Consider the following 15,381-nt stretch of genomic DNA (forward strand, 5'->3'; position numbering starts at 1 on the left):
TGAGCAAAAGCAAGACCCCCGTCTCTAAAAATAGGAGGGGGTTGGGCGGCACCTGTGGCTCAGTGAGTAGGGCGCCGGCCCCATATACCGAGGGTGGCGGGTTCAAACCCGGCCCCGGCCAAACTGCAACCAAAAAAAAAATAGCCGGGCGTTGTGGCGGGCGCCTGTAGTCCCAGCTGCTCGGGAGGCTGAGGCAAGAGAATCACGTAAGCCCAAGAGCTGGAGGTTGCTGTGAGCCGTGTGACGCCACGGCACTCTACCGAGGGTGGTACGATGAGACTCTGTCTCTACAAAAAAAAAAAAAAAAAAAAAAATAGGAGGCGGTTGTGGTGGTTGCTTGTAGTCTCAGCTACTCAGAGGTTGAGTCAAGAGAATCGCTTGAGCCCAAGAGTTTGAGGTTGCTATAAGCTATGACACCATGGCACTCTACCAAGGGAGACAAAGGGGGACTCTGTCTCAAAAATAAATAAATAAATAAAATAAACTTTTGGGCTTCCATGGACACTGTTCAGATTAAGAAAGTGAACTCTGGGAGTAGGGGGAAAAGGAGAGGGAGAAGAGGGGATTGGTGTGGTCCCACTTAATGGACACAGTGTAAGGGTATACGGCACATCTTTGGGGTGTGGAACACAACTACAAGAGGGACTGTGCCTAATATATGCAAACATTGTAATCTAGTTGTACCCTCACATTAACCTGAAATAAAAAAGTGAACTCTTACAACTCAACAATAAAAAGTAAAATAATCCAATAGTCTGTTGGTGACGATGCAAAATGATAGTCACTTTGAAAACAGTTTGGCAGTTCCTCACGAAGTTGAACACTTGAGTTACCATAAGACTGGGCAATTATACACACCCAACAGAACTGAAAACATTACCTCCACACAGATTTTTTTTTTTTTTTTTAAAGAGACAGTATCTCATTCTGTTGCCCAGGCTGGAGTGCAGTAGTATATTCATAGCTCCTGCAGCCTCCAATTCCTGGGCTCAAGTAATTTTCCTTCCTCAGCCTCTCAAGTGGCTAGGACTATACACACATGCCCAGCTTTTTAATTTGCTGTGGAGATGAGGTCAAGCTACCTTGTCCAGGCTGTCCATGAACTCTTGGTCACAAAAGCAATTGTTCTACCCCAGCCTCCCACAGTGCTGGTATTATAGGTGTAAGCCATGGGGCGCAGCCCAGCAGTACTATTTGTAATATCCCAAGTGTGGAAGTAATCCAAATGCCAATCAACTGATGAGCAGATCAAGAAAATGTATCAACAGATTAAGAAGACATCCTACAGAATGGAAGAAAATATTCACAAACTATTAACCAACAAAGGACTAATATTCAAAATCTATTAGGAACTCAAACTTGGTAAGAAAAAAGTCAAATAACCTCATTAAAGAGTGGACAAAGGACGACATTTTTCAAACTAAGACATACAATTGGCTAACACTGGGAAAATGCTCAACATCACTAACCAGGGAAATACAAATTAAAACCACCTTACTCCACTCAAATGACCATTATTAAAAAGTAAAAACAAATAGTAAATGTTGGCATGAATGCAGAGAAAAGTGAATGCTAATACACTCTCGGTAGGAAATGTAAATTAGCACAATCTCTATAGAAAACAGTGTGGAAATTTATCAAAAAACTAAAAATAAATCTACCATTTGATCCAGCCAAGTATACTACCAAGTATCTAAACCCCCCCACACACACAGATGATGAGATCTAAGATTTAAGTTTATAAACTCACCCTAGAAAAAGTGCTTACATACCTCACTGCTGAGTGTCACTCACTATAGTCACCTTTGAGGTATTTGCCTTGAGAAGTTATGCACTGATGCAGCACCTAGTACACCATTCAAAGCAATTTCTCTTTTTCTGGAAGGGCCAGCTATAATGGCTGTTGTTGTACAAGATCTGACAACTAAGTTCACAAACTTAGCCTAGAAAAAGTGCTACATACCTCATTACTGAATATCACTATGGTCACTTTCGAAATACTCACCTTGGCCAGCTGGTGATGACAGCTCTGGTGGCCAATCCAGAAAAAGAGTTCCAAAATTAATTTAAAGGGTGAACTAAGGTGCTGGCATCAGGACATAGCTTTCCCCAGGGGAGTAGGTTGACCATAATGATACACAGCAATGAGGTATGTAGTGCTTTTTCTAGGATGAGTTCGAAAACTTCATTGTCTGACCTCATATACCAAAAGACACCTGTACTTCTGTTTACCATAGCACTATTCAGAACAGCAAAGATATGGAAGCAACCTAAGTGTCCATCAACCAGAGACTAGGTAAAAAATATATACACTATGAAATAATTCTCAGCCTTAAAAAATAATGAAATACAGGTCAGGCACAATGGCTCACACCAGTAACTCTAGCACTCTGGGAGGCTGAGGCAGATGGACTGCTTGAGCTCACGAGTTGGAGACTAGTTTAAGAAAGAGCAAGAACCCCCTCTCTAAAAAAAATAGCTGCGTGTTGTGGTGGGCGCCTGTAGTCCCAGCTACTCCAGAGGCTGAGGCAATAGGATCACTTGAGCCCAAGAATTTGAGGTACCTGTGAGCTATGATGATCTGGCATGCTACCAGAGTTAAAACTCAGTCTCAAAAAAAAGGAACTAGGCCAGGCATAGTGACTCCTACCACTCTGGGAGGCTGAGGTGGGAGGATAGTCTCTACTAAAAATAGAAAAATTAAGCAGGTGCCTACAGTCCCACTTATTGGGGAGTTTGAGGTTGCTATGAGCTAGGCTAATGCCAACGCACTCTAGACTGGGGCAAGAGAGTGAGACTGTCTCAAAAAAAGAGAAAGAATGTCCTTTGCAGCAACTTGGATGGAACTAAGCGACAAGTGAAGAGTAACTCAGGAGTGGAAAATCATGTATCACATTTTTTACTTATAAGTAGAAGCTTAACTATGGGTACACAGGTCCTAGCACTCTGGGAGTACAGAGTGAAATAATAGATACTGGAGACTTCTAAACATGGGAAGACAGAGGAGGGTAAGGGATTAAAAATTATCTGATGGGTACTTTCTCCAGGTGATGGCTACACTAAAAGCCCAGGCTTTACCACTCCATGTCTATGTAACAAAACTACACCTGCAACCCTAAAATCCACATATGTAAAAAAACCCAAATATCCATACAAAGGAATACTTCATGGCCAAAAAAGGAATGAAATCCTGATACATGTTGCAACACTGATGAACCTTCACTTATGCTAAGTGAAGGAAGCAGTTACAAAAGGCCACATAGTATATAATTCTATTTTATGAAAAGTCCAAAGTAGACTGTAAATGAAAAATTTCTATAAATGAAAGTAGATCAGTGGTTGCCTAGGATGCAGGGGTGCGGGGGGTGGGGGTGGGGCGAAGAGAACAAAAGGGGATTGCCTGATAAAGGGAGTTTCTTTTGGGGTTGAGGAAAATATTCTAATTTTTTTTTTTTTTAGACAGAGTCTCCAGCTGTTGCCCTTGGTAGAGTGTCATGGTGTCATAGCTCACAGGAACCTTCAACTCCGGCTCAAGCAATCCTTTTGCCTCAAGTTTTCCTATTTTTAGTAGAGACGCAGTCTCACTTTTGCTGAGGCTGTGTCTTGAACTCATGAGCTCAAGCTAGCCACCGGCTTAGGCCTTCCAGAGTGCTAGGATTACAGGCATGAGCCACTGCGCCCAGCCTAAAATGTGATAATCTTAAGATTGTAGTGACAGTTGTACAACTATGAATATACTAAAACCACTGAAGGTTTTACCCTCTCATGATGAATTTTAAGGCATGTGAATCTCAAGAAAGTTGTTTCAAAAACACAGAGCCGGATGTGGTAGAACATACCTGTAGGAGAGAAAAACACTTGAGCACAGGAGTTAAAAACTAGCTTGGGTTACATGGTGAGATTGTGTCACCCTAAAAGATGTTAAAAATAGCCTTCCCTTGGGTTTGGTGCCTGTGGCTCAAGTGACTAAGGCGCCAGCCACATACACCTGAGCTGGCAGGTTCGAATCCAGCCCAGGTCCGCCAAACAGCAATGACAGCTGCAAAAGCCGGGCATTGTGGTGGGTGCCTGTAGTCCCAGCTACTTGGGAGGTGGAGGCAGGAGAATCGCTTGAGCCCAGGAGATGAGGTTGCTGTGAGCTGTGATGTCACAGCACTCTACCCAGGGCAACAGCTTGAGGCTCTGTCTCAAAAAAAAAATAGCCTTCCCTCAGTATCCGAGGGGAGATGCCTTGGAGAGATCAATACTAAAATATCTTACATACTCAAGCCCCTTATATAAAATGGCATGGTATTTGTATATAACCCACACACATCCTTCTATATACTTTAAATAATTTCTAAGTTACTTACAATACCTAATACAAGTGCTGTGTAAATAGTTGCTATATTTTCTTCTTTCTCTTTCTTTTTTTTTTTTTTTTTTTTTTTTGAGAAAGGGACTCTCTATGTGACCCAGGGTGGTCTCCAAATCCTGGGTTGGAGTGATTTTCCTGCCAGTAGCTGGGATCTATATTGATTTTTTTTGAAACAGAGTCTCACTTTTTTTTTTTTTTTAATAATTGCTGAATATTTCTTTTTATTTATTTCTTTTTATTTTTTTTTTGTAGAGACAGAGTTTTACTTTATCGCCCTGGGTAGAGTTCCGTGGCGTCACACAGCTCACAGCAACCTCCAACTCCTGGGCTTAGGCGATTCTCCTGCCTCAGCCTCCCGAGTAGCTGGGACTACAGGCACCCGCCACAACACCCGGCTATTTTTTGTTGTTGTTGTTGCAATTTGGCCGGGGCTGGGTTTGAACCCACCACCCTCGGTATATGGGGCCAGCGCCCTGCTCACTGAGCTACAGGCGCCACCCCAGAGTCTCACTTATTAACCCTTGCTAGAGTGCCATGGCTTCACTGCTCACAGTAACCTCCAAATCCTTGGGGTTAGGCGATTCTCTTGCCTTAGCCTCCCAAGTAGCTGGGACTACAGGCGCCCGCCACAACACTCAGCTATTTTTTTTTTTTTTTTTGTAGAGACAGAGTCTCACTTTATGGCCCTTGGTAGAGTGCCGTGGCATCACACAGCTCACAGCAACCTCCAGCTCCTGGGCTTAAGCGATTCTCTTGCCTCAACCTCCCGAGTAGCTGGGACTACAGGTGCCCGCCACAGCACCCGGCTATTTTTTTGTTGCAGTTTGGCCAGGGCTGGGTTTGAACCCGCCACCCTCGGCATGTGGGGCCGGCTCCCTACTCACTGAGCCACAGGCGCCACCCACACCCAGCTATTTTTTTTTTGCAGTTTGGCCAGGGTTGAGTTTGAACCTGCCACCCTTGGTATCTGGAGTCAGCGCCTTACCCACTGAGCCACAGGCACCACCCCATATTGATTTTTATTAAACATTTTTTCCCAAACATTTTTCATCCAAGGTTAGTTGAATCCATGGATGCAGAACTCACAGATATGGAGGGTTGACTGTACAATGAAGTATGACAACAGCAAATTAGATATTATAGAAAAAAAAAGATTAACGAATCAGAAGCATAGCCATAAATATTACCCAAAGCCAAAGATAGAAAAAGAGCAAAAAGTAAGTAAGTATTAGGGGGCTAAGGATAACTTTAAGTAGCCTGATTATAACTAATACAGTCCCTCAGACAGTAGAGAGATGGAATGAACAGCAAAAATATGTGAAGAAATAATAGCCCCAAATTTACCAAACTTAATGAAAACTACAAACCCATAAATCCAAGCAGTTCAATAAATCCCAAGTATAAGAAATATGTAGAAAACACTATCAAGGCGTATTATAATGAAAGTGCTCAAAACCACTATAAAAATCTTAAAAGCAGCCTAGGGAAGGGGGGAATAAAAAAGACAAGTAAAGACAAGGGTAACATCAGGTTTCTCATTGGAAACAACAAAAAAAGATATCTTTAAAATACTGGAAGAAAAAACCCCTAAGAATCTGACATACCATCTCTGTCAAAGTCTTTCGAACACAAAAGGTTTGATGTAAAGATGTTTTATAATTTGTATTTTTACCTTAAAAACTCCTATAATGATGAGGTTTTTTTTTTTTTTTGCCTTAAAGTTTATTTTTGTTTTTAAGCATATATTAATATGGGGATATTAACTTTCTAGAACATCTTTTTCAGCATTAATTTAACTTCTGTGCCTTTATGTTTTCAACAATATTTATCTGAATTTGTTTTGCCATTCAATCCAATCATGTGTTTTAAATTGACTAGTTTAGTGCTTTTGCATTTATCATGATTACTAATACATTCAGTTTTATTTCTGCCACCTTCTGTTCCATTATATTTACCTAGCTTGTTCTGTGCCTCCTTTTTGCTCTTTTATGTCTTCAATTGATTTAAGCTTTTTGTTTGTTTAGAGCCAGCTGTACTGTCCTCCTCTCCCCCACAGTGCAGTAGTGTCATCACAGCTCACAGGAACCTCAAACTCCTGGGTTTGGTGGCGTCTGTGGCTCAGAGGGTAGGGTGACGGCCACATACATGGAAGCTGGTGGGCTGGGCCTGCTAAACAATGACAACTGCAACCAAGAAAAAAAATAGCCGGGCGTTGTGGTGGGCGCCTGTAATCCCAGCTACTTGGGAGGCTGAGGCTAAAGAATCGCTTAAGCCCTAGAGTTTGAGGTTGCTGTGAGCTGTGACCACACAGCACTCTACCAAGGGTGACACAACGAGACTCACTCTCATTGTGCAACCAACCAACCAAACAAAAAAAAAAACAAAACACTCCTGGGCTCAGGTGATCCTCCTGCCTCAGCTTTCTGAGTAGCTGGAACTACAGGCATGTACCATCACACCTGGCTAATTTTCCTATCTTTTGTAGACATGGAATTTTGTTCTTGCTTTCTTGAACTCTTGAGCTCAAGTGATCCTCCCAGCTTAGCATCCCAGAGTGCTAGGACTACAGGCATTGAGCTACCACTCCGGGCATTATGTTTTCTTTCTTTCTTTCTTTTTTATTTTAGTCCTACCTTGTTTTTAGCTTCTATGAAATTAGTCATTATCATTAATGAGTTACATGCAGTCAAAGCTAATTTAGATTCACCCACAAATTTTCTTTTGCCCACCAGTCTTATTCAAATTTCTTTTTCTGGATATGTATTCTTCATTGGTGCTTTTAGTGGAATTTCTAAGGGGCAAACCTTTAAGTCTCTTGTCTATTCAGATATGTTTTCATTTTGTTCTTACTCCCCAATGAACATATTCTAACTGCCTTATTTTTTTTTTTTTTTGTAGAGACAGAGTCTCAGTCTATGGCCCTCGGTAGAGTGCCATGGCATCACACAGCTCACAGCAACCTCCAACTCCTGGGCTTAAGCGATTCTCCTGCCTCAGCCTCCCAAGTAGCTGGGACTACAGGCGCCCGCCACAACGCCCAGCTATTTTTTGGTTGCCGTTCAGCCGGGGCTGGGTTTGAACCCGCCACCATCGGTACATGGGGCTGGCGCCTTACCAACTGAGCCACAGGCGCCGCCCCTAACTGCCTTATTTTATCTCTGTACTTTGAAAATGTTATTTTCCTGGTTTCTTATTGCTATTGAGAAGTTTGCTTTAAGTCTACTTTTCATTCCTTTGCAGTAAAATCTATTTTTTCCTCTCTGGCTGCTTTCATAAGCTCTTTGTCTTTGATGTTCTACAACATTACAATATCACTAATGTGTTTAGTGTTATTTATCTTTTAGGATTCTGTTTTTTCCTAAAGTTGAAGATTCATATATTTAGCAAATTTGGAATAGTCTCAGTTATTATCTCTCTGAATATTGCTACTTTCCATTTTCTCTATTCTATCCTAGAATGCTTATGAGAGTAACTTAGACCATCTTATACTAGTCTCCATGTCTCAGCCTTTTCTTTTTTCTCATAGTTTCTATTTCTTTATATCTCTATGCTGCCATCTGTGTGATTTCTTCCTATCATTCCTAATTCTCTCTTTAACTATTTAACACACCTACTGAGGCTATTTGTTTATGAGATGAGATCTCAGTATGCTGCCTCCACTGGACTTGAACTCCTGGGCTCAAGTGATCCTTCCAACTCAGCCTCCCTAGTCGCTGCGCCAAGCTAGGCCACACGTAAGTTTTAAATTGTACTGAGTTACTGCAGAGCAGATCAAGGTTGGATGCACATTAGAATCACCTGAAGAACTTAAAAATACTGATATCATAGTCCCATTCCCAAAGATTCTGATTTAATTGGCCTGCCATGGGAATCATAAATCCACCTTTTAATAAACTGCCCAGCTGGTTCAATTATTCAGTTAATGCTGAGACTCAACCTATTACCAGAGCAACTTGTTGTAACATTTCTCACCTTGGAATATTTCTTCCATAACCTCTTGTTCTTTTTTTTTTTTTAAGACAGAGTTTTGGCTCAGCGCCTGTGGCTCAAGCGGCTAAGGCGCCAGCCACATACACCTGACCTGGCGGTTCGACTCCAGCCCGGGCCCGCCAAATAACAATGGCTACAACCAAAAATTGCCGGGTGCTGTGGCAGGTGCCTGTAACCCCAGCTGCTTGGGAGGCGGAGGCAGGAGAATCACTTGAGCCCAGGAGTTTGAAGTTGCTGTGAGCTGTGATGCCACACCACTCTACCCAGGGCAACAGCTTGAGACTCTGTCTAAAAAAAAGACATGGCCTTACTTTGTCACCCTCAGTAGAGTGCCACGGCGTCACAGCTCACAGCAACCTCAAATTCTTGGGCTTAAGTGATCCTCCTGCCTCAGCTTCCTAGGTAGCTGGGCTACAGGTGCCCGCCACAATGTCCAGCTATTTTTAAAGATGAGGTCTTGCTCTTGCTCAGGCTGGTCTCAAACCTGTGAGCTCAGGCAATCTACCCGCGTTGGCTTCCCAAGTGCTGGGATTCCAGGTGTGAGCCACTGCTCCCGGCCTCATAACCTCTTGTTCTATGCCAGTTATTGCCCTATACCCCAGGATTCTATTTCTATAGCAAAATTCCTCAAAAGAGCTATCTCCACTTTCCTCCTGTTTTCTCTTGAAATCACTTCAACTCAGATGCTACTCCTGCCAATATAAAGAGATCACTCTTTTTCAGGTCACCAGTTAGCTTCATGTTGCCAAATCCAACCGCTATTTATCAATCCTTATTTTATTTGAACTTTCAACAGCATTTAACCAATCAGTGCTGCTTCTTCCACTGCTTTCTTCATTGGGCCTTCAGGACTTAACACATCTGGATGTCATAACACTCATGATCCTTTATTCTCTGTCTTCACTAGATTCTATTCACCTTCCTGCATTCTAACTATAGAAGTAGCATGCTTTTTATAGCATCTTATAGTTAGATGCTTTAAATAGCATCATATACTAATTTCCGATTTATATTCTTAGCTCTCATCCTCTCCTCCAAAACTCTCAGTATATAATTAACTACCTAATTGATATATCCATTTGAATGTTGCCTCAGTCCATTTTGTGGTGCTATAGAATACCACAGAACAAATCCCAGCAACTTTAGAGGCTGAGGTGGGAGAATCACTTGAGGCCAGGAGTTTGAGGGTACAGTGAACTATGACTGTGCTGATGAACTTCAGCCTATGTGATAAGAGCAAGACCCCATCTCCTAAACAAACATAAACAAATAAATAAAGGACCAGCCTGGGCAACACAGCAAGATCCTATCTCTACAGAAAATTTTATTTTATTTTATTTTTTTGGAGACAGAGCCTCAAGCTATCGCCCTGGGTAGAGTGCCGTAGCATTACAGCTCACAGCAACCTCCAATGCCTGGGCTCACGAGATTCTCCTGCCTCCGCCTCCTAAGTTGCTGGGACTACAGGCACCCACCACAATGTCCGGCTATTTTTTGATTGCAGCCGTCATTGTTGTTTGGTGGGCCTGGGCTGGATTTGAACCCGCCAGCTCAGGTGTATGTGGCTGGCACCTTAGCCACTTGAGCCACAGGCGCCGAGCCTACAAAAAATTTTAAAAAGTAGCCAGGCAAGGTGGTGCAGACCTGTGATCCTACCTACCCAGAGACTGAGGTGGGAGAATCCTTTGAATCCTTTGAGTCTGAACTTATAGTGAGCCATGATTGTGCCTCTGCATTCTAGCCTGGGCAAACAAGGAAGACCCTCTCGCTTAAAAACAAAACCCAAGTGACTTGGCGCCCATAGCACAGTGGTTACAGCACCAGCCACATACTCTGAGGGTGGCGGGTTCGAACCCGGCCCAGGCTGGCTAACAATGGCAACAACAAGAAAAAAAAATAGCTGGGTGTTGCAGTAGGCGCCTATAGTCCCAGCTACTTGGGAGGCTGAGGCAAAAGAATCGCTTAAGCCCAAGAGTTTGAAGTTGCAGTGAGCTGTGACCCCACAGTACTCTGAGGGTGACATAGTAAGACTGTTGCAAAAAAAAAAAAAAAAAAAAAGACTCTGTCTCATTCATTTTTTCCTAAGAGACTGAGACTCCCTACGTTATTTTATTTTATTTTTTTGAGACAGGAGTCTTACTCTGTTACCCTGGGTAGAGTTCCATGGCATCATCATAGCTCACAGCAACTTCAATCTCTTGGGCTCTGGTGATCCTCTTGCCTAAGCCTCCCCCCAGCAGCTAGGACTACAGGTGGGTGCCACAACACCAGCTAGTTTTTTATTTTTAGTAGAAACAGGGTCTCTGTTTGCTCAGGCTGGTTTAGAACTCCTGAACTCAACTCCTGCCTCTGCCTCCCAGAGGCACAATCATGGCTCACTATAACCTCAGACCTTTGAATTGAGAAGATTCTCCCACCTCAGTCTCTGAGTAGGTAGGATCACAGCTCTATATAGACCTTCCCTGGCTACCTTTTAGGATTACAGGGGTGAGCCACCACACCCGGTCTCATTCATTTCTTTCTTTCTTTTTTTTTTTTTTTTTTGGTAGAGACAGAGTCTCACTTTATGGCCCTCGGTAGAGTGCCATGGCCTCACACAGCTCACAGCAACCTCCAACTCCTGGGCTTAAGCGATTCTCTTGCCTCAGCCTCCCGAGTAGCTGGGACTACAGGCACCCGCCACAACGCCTGGCTATTTTTTGGTTGCAGTTTGGCTGGGGCCGGGTTTGAACCCGCCACCCTCGGTATATGGGGCTGGCGCCTTACCAACTGAGCCACAGGCGCCGCCCTTCCATTTATTTCTAAGAGACTGAGACTCTCTATGTTGTCCACCCTGGATTCAAACAATCTTTCCATCTCAGCTTTCTCAGTAGCTAGGACTACAGGCATGATGTGTCACTGTGCCCAGCTTTGGGCAATTTATAAGGAATAGAAATCTATTCAATTACAATTCTGGAGGCTAGAAAATACGGTATGAACGTGCTGGCATCTGGTAAGGGCCTTTTTTTTACACCATTATTGTGGCAGCTGGGCAAAGAGGGTGAGAGAGACAAAAGGGGGCCAAACTTTCCTTTTTTATAACATCAATCTCACTCATTCTAGTCTTCCGAAATGCTTTAGGGGAGGGAAAAAAACCCTACCCCTGAGGGCTGAGGCCTAATCACTTCTTAAAGGTCCCATCTCTTTTTTTTTTGGCCGGGGCTGGGTTTGAACCCACCACCTCTGGCATATGGGACTGGCGCCCTACTCCTTGAGCCACAGGCGCCACCCAGGTCCCATCTCTTAAAAACTGTTACAGTGTCAAATTTCAACATGAGTTTTGGAGGGGACAAATATTCAAACCATAGCAGATGCCTAACTGGCATTTTATAATCTTATGTCCAAAATGGAATTCACGAACTCCCCAGATAAAGACTGTCTCATCCTGAAGTGTTTCCCAACGTAAGACCACCATTCAATCAGTGCCTCAAACCAAATGCTTGGAGTCACATTCCTCTTTCTCACATTCACATGCATTTCATCTATAAACTCTACCAGAACGACCTTTCATCTATAAACTCTACCAGAACGACCTTCCAAATATATACCAAATTTGACTCTTGAACATCACTTTCATGTTACTGCCTTAGTCCAAGCAATCACCTCCTATTTAAACTGTCACTCCTATTTCAAAACATTTTTGTCCCCCCCATCCCTAAAATTCTTTGAAATGCCTCATATCAAGAGGTGTGTGTGTGGGGGGTCTACCTCCTCTTCCCCTGGATCTTTGTGGTTCTGTGACTGCTTCAACCAGTGAAGTATAGTAGAAGCAACTTGGTCTGACTTCTGCCACAGAGCCATAAATAGTGATGCAGCTTCTGTCTTTCTTGCTGGAAAGAAAGTCTGGTAAGTCTGGCACCCTTACCAGCTATGAAGTCCAGCTACCCTGAGACTACTATGCTGTGAAGGATGCAATGCCTTAGGGAGAGGCCACAGGTGAACAATGCAGTTGGCAGTCCTGCTTTTTTGAGTCATCTCAACCCAGGCTCCAGACATGTTACTCTTTTTCATGGTAATTATTACCATCTGGTATATTATGTTTTTACTTGTTGATCTCTTTACCAACCTAAAATGTAAGCTCCTTGGGACAAAATTTCTTTTAAGTTTATTCAGTGCATGTCTTATAGTATGAACTAGATAAATACGGGTAAAAGATTATATTCTCCACTTTAAGGTTGTTCTATTGGTTCCTTTTCAAATCCATCTCCCCCAAAATGTTTCTGTTCTCTTTTCAAATCTTTAATATTTTTAAATACACTTATTTTATTGTCTATAGTCAATGAATATGTTATTTGAAGATTTCAGAGATCTACTTAGTCCTGCTGGCTTGCTGTACCCATGATTCTTACTCGTGGTAAATAAACTATTTTCTAGTGTTTTTGTCACTTTTGATTGTGAATCTGATCATCAGTGGGATTTAATCTGCAGGAATCCTTTGCCTCTGTGTAGGAATTATAGACCTATTTTGCCAGTTTTTCATATGCTTTTGCCACTTATTCCAAGAATACACAGGATCCTGCGTAATTTTTTTCATACTGATTTTTCAGTTTGGAGATCTCAGACCAACAAACAAAAATAACTTAAACCCATAAGCCCACAGCTCATATTTAATTTGAAAAAAATGTATTCTGCTACGGCAACAACTTAGATAAGGTTTATGCTCTTTTTTTTTTTTTTTTTTGAGGTAGTGTGTCATTTTGCCGCCTTAGGTAGAGTACCATGGCATCATAGCTCACAGCAGCCTCAAACTCTTCTGCTCAAGCAATCCTCTTGCCTCAGCCTCCCAAGTATCTGGGACTACAGGAGGCTGCCACAACACCTGGCTATTTTTAGAGATGGGCTCTCACTTTTGCTCAGGCAGGTCTCAAACTCCTGAGGTCAGGCAATCCACCTACCGCAGCGTCCCAGATTGCTAGATTATAGGCATGAGCCACTGAGCTCAGCCTTACCCCCTTAAGTTTTTAAATGTATAATACATTAATGTTGAATACAGGTACAACCATTACACAGATCTCTAGAGCTTTTTCATCTTGATAAAAACTTTACACCTGTTGCTTGGCAATTCCCCATCTCCCCCAGCCTCTAACAACCACTATTCCATTCCATTAGTCTGCAAAACATATCTATTTTAGACACCTCATATAAGTGAAATCATGCAATTATTTGCTTTTCTGTGACTGGCTTATTACCTTAGCAAAATGTCAAGGTGCATCTATGGTGTCATACACACAGTGCTAATGTATCTTTGGGATTTTGATTCTTTTAGACAAATACCCCAAAGTGGACAGTTCGGTTTAATATTTTGAGGAACCACCCTGTGTTATTCCACAAAGGCTGTGCCATTTTGCATTTCAACCAACATGCAAGGGTTCCAATGGCCAACATTTGTTGTCTTTTGCTTTTATTGATAATAGCCATCATGACAAATGTGAAGTTGATAGCTTACTATGGTTTTGATTAGCATTTCTCTGATTAAAATGTTTAGTAACTTTTCATATAAAAATGTTGGTTACTGGGCTAATCACTCAGATGTGTATGTCATTCTCCAAACTTGTAGGTGGATAGCACCCTCCGTGTAGGTGGCTGGTGCTATAACCACTGTGCTACAGGCACCGGGCCTACAACTCATATTTAGAAGAAAACATTGGTCATTTTTATATCTTCTTTGAAGAAATGTCTATTCAGGCCCTTTGCCTAGTTTTTAATTTTTTTTTTTTTTTTTTTTTTTTGTAGAGACAGAGTGTCACTTTATGGCCCTCGGTAGAGTGCTGTGGCCTCACACAGCTCACAGCAACCTCCAACTCCTGGGCTTAAGCGATTCTCTTGCCTCAGCCTCCTGAGCAACTGGGACTACAGGCGCCTGCCACAATACCCAGCTATTTTTTGGTTGCAGTTTAGTCGGGGCCGGGTTTGAACCTGCCACCCTCGGTATATAGGGCCGGCGCCTTACCGACTGAGCCACAGGCACTGCCCACTTTTTAATTTTTGTTTGTTTTTTTGCTATTGAGTTGAGTGAGCATAAGAAGTGGATATTAACTTATCAAATATATGGTTCAAAAGGCTCTGGGCGCAGTGACTCAGGGATGTAATCCTAGCACTCTGGGAGACCAAGATGGGTGGACTGCCTGAGCTTAGGAGTTCAAGACTGGCCTCAGCAAGAGTGAGACCCCATCTCTGCTAAAAATAGAAAAACTAGCTGAGCATTGTGGTGCATGTCTGTCGTCCCAGCCATGTGGGAGGCTGAGGCGAGAGGATTGTTTAAGCCCTAGAGTTTGAGGTTGCTGTGAGCTATGATGCCATGGCACAAAGTGAGACTGCCTCAAAACAAACAAATAAACAAAACAAAACCCAAATATATGGTTCACAAATATTTTCTCCCATTCCATAGGTTGCCCTTTCACTTTGTTGACTGTTTTCTGTGCAGAAGCTTTTTAGTTTGATGCAATTGCACTTGTTTATGTTGCTCTTGCGTCTGGTGTCTTATCTATGAAATCACTACCAAGGCCAATGTCAGGAAGCTTTCTCCCTATGTTTTCTTCTGTTAAGTTTTATAGTTTTAGGTCTTATGTTTAAGTCATTAATCCATTTCCAGGTGATTTTTGTATATAGTATAAGACAAAGGACCAATTTGACGCTTTTAGCCTGCAGATAACCAGTTTTCCTAACACTATTTTGTAGAGGAGACTATCCTCTCCCGTTGTGTATTCTTTAAGTCATACTTAAATTTTTTTTTTCTTTTTTTGTAGAGACAGAGTCTTACTTTATCGCCCTCGGTAGAGTGCCATGGCATCACATAGCTCACAGCAACCTCCAACTCCTGGGCTTAAGGGATTCTCCTGCCTCAGCCTCCCAAGTAGCTGGGACTACAGGCGCCCGCCACAACGCCCAGCTATTTTTTGGTTTGCAGTTCAGCCGGGGCCGGGTTTGAATCCGCCACCCTCGGTATATGGGGCCGGTGCCTTACTGACTGAGCCACAGGCGCCGCCCCATACTTA

General features: G+C 42.7%; 1 protein-coding gene across 5 annotated transcripts in view; it reads right to left on the reverse strand.

Annotated features, from left to right (window-relative positions):
- Positions 1-15,381, reverse strand: part of GATAD2B (GATA zinc finger domain containing 2B) — a 117,362-nt gene that overhangs the window by 28,250 nt on the left and 73,731 nt on the right. Inside the window, exon 1 of one of the 5 annotated variants that reach the window (XM_053592479.1) lies at positions 6,313-6,327. The exons of the other annotated variants lie outside the window; for them this stretch is intronic. The gene's annotated coding sequence lies outside the window, so the exon portion shown is untranslated. Of the gene's footprint in view, positions 1-6,312; positions 6,328-15,381 lie in introns of those variants that run through there. 5 annotated transcript variants of the gene reach the window in all.

This window comes from Nycticebus coucang, chromosome 5 (genome assembly GCF_027406575.1).
Source record: "Nycticebus coucang isolate mNycCou1 chromosome 5, mNycCou1.pri, whole genome shotgun sequence".
Taxonomy (NCBI): Eukaryota; Metazoa; Chordata; class Mammalia; order Primates; family Lorisidae; genus Nycticebus; species Nycticebus coucang.